Genomic DNA, 7068 nt, shown 5'->3' on the forward strand with positions numbered 1-7068 from the left:
CAAGATTTAAATGGACCTGACACATGGTAACAATGGGCTGTAAATGGGAAATATGGAACAGACTTGTCCAGTCTTAAATGTTCCTGCCACATGGTAAGCAGCCAGTAGGTGTTAGTTACACTTGTGTTGTTATCATTACTGAACGGGTGTGTTTGGTTAGTCAATACACCAGCAACTATGTAGCTGAAGTGTAGAGGCAGGTTAATATCTTCCACCAAAGAAGCAGCCAATGAGGTAATACTGTTGGTCATCCTGACCCCATGCTGATGAGTTATTTAACTCATGGCTGCAAGCTTAATTATGCATGGGCTGATAATGTTAGAGATAACTAAATACCTGATGCTGCTTTCTGTAACTATCTTTCTCTTCTCCAGAACAGCATTGCTTGGCATACCATAACTCTGGTTTACACTTAAAGGGCACATCCTTATATGGCCTTTGATTGAAGAAACAAATATTAATCAATATGAAGGCACCTGATATTAACACGAGTTAATGTTGTATGCTAGGTAAGGCAACCCTGAGATGAGGTAGATAGTGTCTGTTGTCATGATATAGGATAGAAAAGGAGATGTACTACTCAAGTTGTAAGTGGGTTTGTGTGCACATGAGGGCAGTGTGTGTGTGTGTGTGTGTGTGTGTGTGTGTGACTCATTACACAGTTCAGGCTGAACTTGAAATCACTATGCAGCCCAATTGCATTTGAACTTTTGGTCTTGCTGCCTTGGACTCCTCAATGCTGAGATTGCAGGAGAGCATCTATGGCATTTAATTCCACCTTACATTTGCAATTTATAAGCAACCCGTAATGATATTCATATGCATGTAATTTAGCTCATTCAATTATACACACATAGATGGAGACGTGTAAACAGATAGCTCATCAATTGTGGTATTACTGGAAAGGAATGGGAGAAGCCTTTCTTAAAAAGTGGTTCAGCCGTAGCCTCAAGGGACAATGTTTTATTCAGGCAAGATATTCAGGGATATTTCTGGGTTTCAGAGGTGCCTCACCCAAGAGGAGCACCAGCTGCTCTTACAGAAACCAGAGGCTCTGTTCCCACATCCACATGGTGGCTCACAACCCTCTATAACCTCAGTTCCAGGGGATCAAATCCCCCTTTCTGGTTTCCAAAGGCACCAGGCACCCACATGGTTCATATACAGACATGCAGAAAAAAAAAAAAAAAAAAAGTATACACATAAAACAGAATGAACCCTTATAGAGCAAAAAACATTTCCAGGACCAGGTCTTCCAGTAGGGCAGAGTCAACCAACTTCAAGAGCTAAAGAAGCCCAGCACAGTGGACATTTGTGGGTGGCTATTGTGGTAGACAATAGACGTGAAGGTCATCAGATCCAGAGTTTGCAAGGCCTTGCAGGCTTTATTGAGGATTTTGGATTCTGCGGATGGGTTTTAAAGTAGTGATGTAACACCCTCCTATTTACATAAAGCCCTTGGCTTCTGTGAGAGAGATGGATGAAAAGGGAGCCTTAAAAAAAGAAGCAGAGAGACCATCAGAGAGAGACAGAGATAGACAAAGGCAGACAGAGACAGAGAAACAGGGACAGAGACAGAGAGATAGAGAGAATCTGGGAGAAGAATTATACTTTAAAGGATAAGATTAAGGTGAAGAAACTAGCAAGGGGACTCAGTCTATTAAAGCACTGTAAGGCTGCTCTGGCAGAGAACCAAGGTTTGGTGTCTAGCACCCATGTTGCCACAACCACCTGAGATTCAAGTTCCATTGGATGCAATGCCCTCTTTTGGCCTCCTCTGGCCCTACATACATAGGGCACATTGATATGTGTATGCAGTATATATAGGGAAAAAACCACTTAAACTATAATATAGGAATAAATAAATCTTTTTTAAGTAAAAGGTGGATGAATCAGACCAGACAGTCTGGATGTGGTGAGTTCCTCTTTATGACACATCTAAGCAAGGCTATTTAAATAAAGAAAAACACACACCAAGGAAGCAAATTAAGGTTTGTCAAATCTAGATTTGGAAAATCTAAAGGTTTGCTTTGTACTCTAGAATCAAAGACTATTCGGCGGACACTAGACTTCTCATATTGATAAAGTCATAACTATTTGTTTGCCTTTTATAATCAAACCCAGGAATACTTCTCTGCATTATACATTTTGATTACATCATGGTAAAATTGGAATTTTAAAGACTTAAAGTAGTAATGGTGATATTCATAAAGTCTCACTTGGGAATGATGATGCAAGTCCTGTACTGTGTGTGCATTTGTGTGTGTTTGTGCGTGTGCCAGTGTGTGTATATATGTGCATGTGTGTGTACTTGTGTGTTTGTGTGTGTACATGTGTCTGTGTGTGCACTAATGTGTGTTTATGTGTGCGTGTATGTGTGTATGCACTTGTGTGTGTTTGTGTGTGTGCGTGTATGACCTTCCCAAGACTCTGCCAGTCTAGTTGGAAGGCAGAAGTACTCATCTTTCTCTAGCGTTAGTGATGGGCTAAGACAGCCTTGAATCATCAGCAACACTGGAAAGGCCCCTGCTTTTCCTGTGCCCCAGTCTGAGAGCAGCATTAGTATTCAGCTCAGCAATTATCCCACAGAAGTAGCTTCATGCCATGGTACATGCCCAGTAGAACTCGGGAATCCTCCTTCCAAATATTTTACATTTACCCTTCACCATATTATTTTAAGAGTTTATTTTCTCACTGGGCGGTGGTGGCGCACGCCTTTAATCCCAGCACTTGGGAGGCAGAGGCAGGCAGATTTCTGAGTTCGAGGCCAGCCTGGTCTACAAAGTAAGTTCCAGGACAGCCAGGGCTATACAGAGAAACCCTGTCTCAAAAAAACCAAAAAAAACAAAACAATAACAACTAAAGAGTTTATTTTCTCTTCTCATTGTCCTCTCAGGTTTCCAGCGTGCAGTTTTCAGAGTAAGCTGTTAGCAGGTGTGTAGTTGGTTTATTTACTGCTATGACACACAAGGACGAAGGTAAATAACAACTTCATAATTACTCCTTGCATTTCACCATGGGATAGAAAAGGGCCCATCTCTGTCGGTACACATGTGGCAGGAATAACATCCCTCTGCCACAGAACACTAGGCATGCTGAAGTTGTCACAGAGTGCTGGTATTAACAACACATAAACCACCATCACAAAAAGCAAGCAAGCAGGCACACCCAGAGACACACACTTCAGGTCTCTGCCTTGCTTATCATTCCGTGTTATTTTCCTTCAAATAAATATCCTGCACACACACACACACACACACGCACATACACTCACACACATGCGCACACACACATGTGTGAGTACACACTCACACATGCACACACACACATGCATACACTGAAAAGAAACAGAAGGGAGTAAAGAAAAAAACTGGAAACAAGAGATGACACCGTGTCCTATCATTGCCCCCCCCCCCCAAGGACCTTCCTCTCCCTGCGTCAGCAACTTGTGTGAAAATGGGCCACATGCTACGGGCAAGCTTTGAAACGTAACTCCTGTAGTATCCTTCCTCTTTCTCTACACTCTTCTGGTTCCTCTACCTGTGAAGAAAATCCAAGATGAGGTTGCAGGATCTCTCTGTGTCTCTGTCTCTGTCTCTGTCTCTGTCTCTGTCTCTGTCTCTCTGTCTCTCTGTCTCTCTGTCTCTCTCTGTCTCTCTCTCTCTCTCTCTCTCTCACACACACACACACACACACACACACACACACTGAGTGAGTGCCACAAGAAGCCCCTCATCTGTGGAGAAGTATGAGGCAGTCCTGCAAGAGGAGCAGCATTGTGCTCTTTAGGACACAGTGTGGAGAAGTCTGTGGACTAGATGCTGGTATCAGCACAGACAGCACGAAATCGAGAAGGCTCAGGGGAGCTCTGAAGCTATTATCCATCCAATTTCTCATTCCAAGAGGTGTATGTTAGATTGACAGATGGAAGAAAGATTTTCCTGCTAAGAATTTTGAGAAGAAATGTTGTGCGGTGATTGTTTTTGCTGCCCTTTGTTCCGGGTTCAAGTCTGTAGTTTGAAAGCATCCCTAATCCTCCACAGGATGGAAACAAATTGTAGTAGAGGAAGGAAAGGAAGGAGGATAAATTGAAACTTATCCAGTGAGCTGAGATGCTGCAGAGATGACCAACAGGGATTGACACTCGACGGCTGATTAAAATTGCTGTCAATTAGGAGAGGATGAGAGAGAAAGATAGTATCCAAGGCAGATGGGCTGAAGTGTCCTCTTGGGACCCATGCCCCTTCCACCTAAAAATGTCTATGTGATTGGAGAACCTTCCTCTCCCTATCAGACGGCCATTCCAAGAGGCTTCACTGAAGCACTATACAAGCTAAAGTCACACCTCAGCCAGAATCTGGAAAAATAAATATATAAAAAGCATATGGTGATTTTCCAGATGCACAGGCATAATTTGAAATCCCAGAACAAAGGGATTCATGAAAAAACATGTTTTTGTTGTTGTTGTTGTTGAATTCCTTGACATGTCCTGTATATTTTGCTTGTATAGTTCACCAAAGCTTCTCTCCAGTCCAGAATTCCTTTCTGAATCTCAGATCTCAAGGTCCTCTCCAACAGACCCATTGCAAGGTCTGCTTATGATTTCATCATGGCTGGCCTGTTCTTCTTTCCAGAAGTCTTCCTCCCCCAGAGGACCCAGCCTCCGTCCTTCCAGCTGCTCACGTCAAACACACTGGCAGTATTATTGGATCTCTCCACCTCCACCTCCACCTCCACCTCCACCTCCACCTCCACCTCCACCTCCACCTCCACCTCCACCTCCACCTCCACCTCTCACTCATCAGCAGCTTCTCTGCTTCTGTTGTCAAGTATCTCTGTGATTCAGCTCACTGCCTCCACTCTAGCTCCGGTGATCACCATCGATCCCCTAGACTCCTCGCTGGGGTCAGGCTACCCTACCTTAGTCTTTTCTCAACCCGGTAGTCTGTGTAGCGCCTCTAAAATGAAGTTCCAGTGTGGTTTTCATCTCCACATCAAAAGTCTAACTTCACTCAGAGCAAAGCCAAAGATGCTTCTGGAGGCCTGGAGCCTTGGAAGGACCATGCACGATGTCACTGTGACCTTGTGACCCTCTTGCACCTGCTCTATTCAGCCATGCTGACTTCCCTTTTCCATGGGCACATCAAGCAGACCGCCACCTTTTTCCTGTACATTCTCTTCCTCCTGGGGGTAGTAGCACTGGATTTATCTGCAGAGCAGTACTATAGGACTCTGCTCAAACATGATTTTCTCAACCACTCTCCTAACAGTCCTATGTCAAATACCCCTCCAGCCTTATTCTTCCACCTTATTTATTTGTCTCCAATGTCTGACACACTGTATTCCGCAAGGCTCTCTAGAGAACAGAACCAATAGGATGTGTAGTCGTTTGTTACATTGTAGGAAATTTGTTGCATTGGCTTACATGATAGGTCAGGAGAATTCACACTGCCCAGTCCACAAGGCTGGATGTCTCAGCAGTTTCAGTCTGGCCGTGAAGGCTGGAAGGATTCCTGCTGAGCCGCCAGACTTTATTCCATGCTGGAATCCCAAGGAAGCTGAGTCCAGATATCAGCAAAGGAAGCAACAGTGAGGGCAGCAATGGGGTAGATGAAGTTATCAGCAAGAGTGAAGACCATCGTGCCAAAATACAACCTCCTTTCTTCATGACCTTTTATCTGAACTAATACTGGAAGTGCTTTCTACATTCAAAGTGAGCCTTCGCACTTCCAACACTCAATCTATAAAAATTACTCACAGGTACACCTAGTGCCTTACCTCGTAATTGACTTCAGATCCAGTCAAGCTGACAGCCAAGGTCAATTGTCACACATACAGTGATGGGTTGTATCCTCAGGGAACACAATGCAGAACTTTTAGTGGACACCTGAAGCCATGTATAATAGGAACGTCTCATATGCCCCATACATTTGTTTTAAATACAGATATGGCTCTGATAAAATGTAGTGTGTAAATTAGGTCAGCTGAGCCTTGCTGCATGGTAGTCTAGAAGAATAGCATGGGACAGTCATGTGATGGCCCCACATTGCTGACCTCGGTTCATTCTTCCCCAACACCTCCCAAGTTCACACTGGTACAATATTTCCAACCCCCTTAATCACAAATGTCACTTTAGAGATGGATTCTATGACATGGGTCAAAAGCCAGGGGACAAAAAGATACTCTTTTCAGGGCCTCCCAGTACTGTAGAGATCAATTCTAAGAGGTTTTTGGAGTCTAGGTCTTACTTAGAACATGCATAGTTCCCATACCTGAACATATTGCACGTGTTCTCTGTGTTGCTGACAAAGCCACACTCAGCCTCTGAGCCAATGGCAGTGACTGTGGGGCTGACCTCATGCAGATAAAAGATGCATTCTGATCAACCAGAAAGGGTGCTTTGCTCCTTCTTTAGCTATGTAAGAAAGCCAAAGTACAAGAAGGTCTGTTGTGGCTGAGTATTAACAGTAATCTCTCCAGTGAATTTGCAAACTATGCAAACTCAATATCTTCTAACATATTAAATGGCTAAGTGAGCAAAATAAATATGCAGAAAACATATTATGTGTATTTCTGGGAGATAGAATGAATTTCTTGATATTAAGTGATAAGAGAGAAGACTTATTAACCATCTCGATGTTTCTGCTATTCCTTTCATTGAGATGGCGATTCTCAGCTTTCTTGTGTATGTTGGACGAGGGAGTTGACCCCAGAATTTCCATGAATCCTTCAAGGGCTGTGGTAGCAGTGTTGTTCAAGGATTCTTGACAAGCACAATTGGATCTCACACACATCTAAGGTTAGTCAAAAAAACAAACCTAAGCCTTTAACTTGCGATTTCTGTATTCTGCTTGACATCTGCTTGTGTCTTTGAACAAACATTTGAAGTGGAGAGAACCTCCGAAGGTTTTTTTGCATCCTTATATGAGCATACACATGCTTGTGTGTGTGTATGTGTGTATGTGTGCGTATGTATGTGTATGTGTGTGTATGTATGTGTGTATGTATGTGTATGTATGTGTGTATGTGTGTGTATGTATGTGTATGTATGTATGTATGTATGTATGT

The sequence above is a fragment of the Mus caroli genome, chromosome 17 (assembly GCF_900094665.2).
Source record: "Mus caroli chromosome 17, CAROLI_EIJ_v1.1, whole genome shotgun sequence".
NCBI lineage: Eukaryota > Metazoa > Chordata > Mammalia > Rodentia > Muridae > Mus > Mus caroli.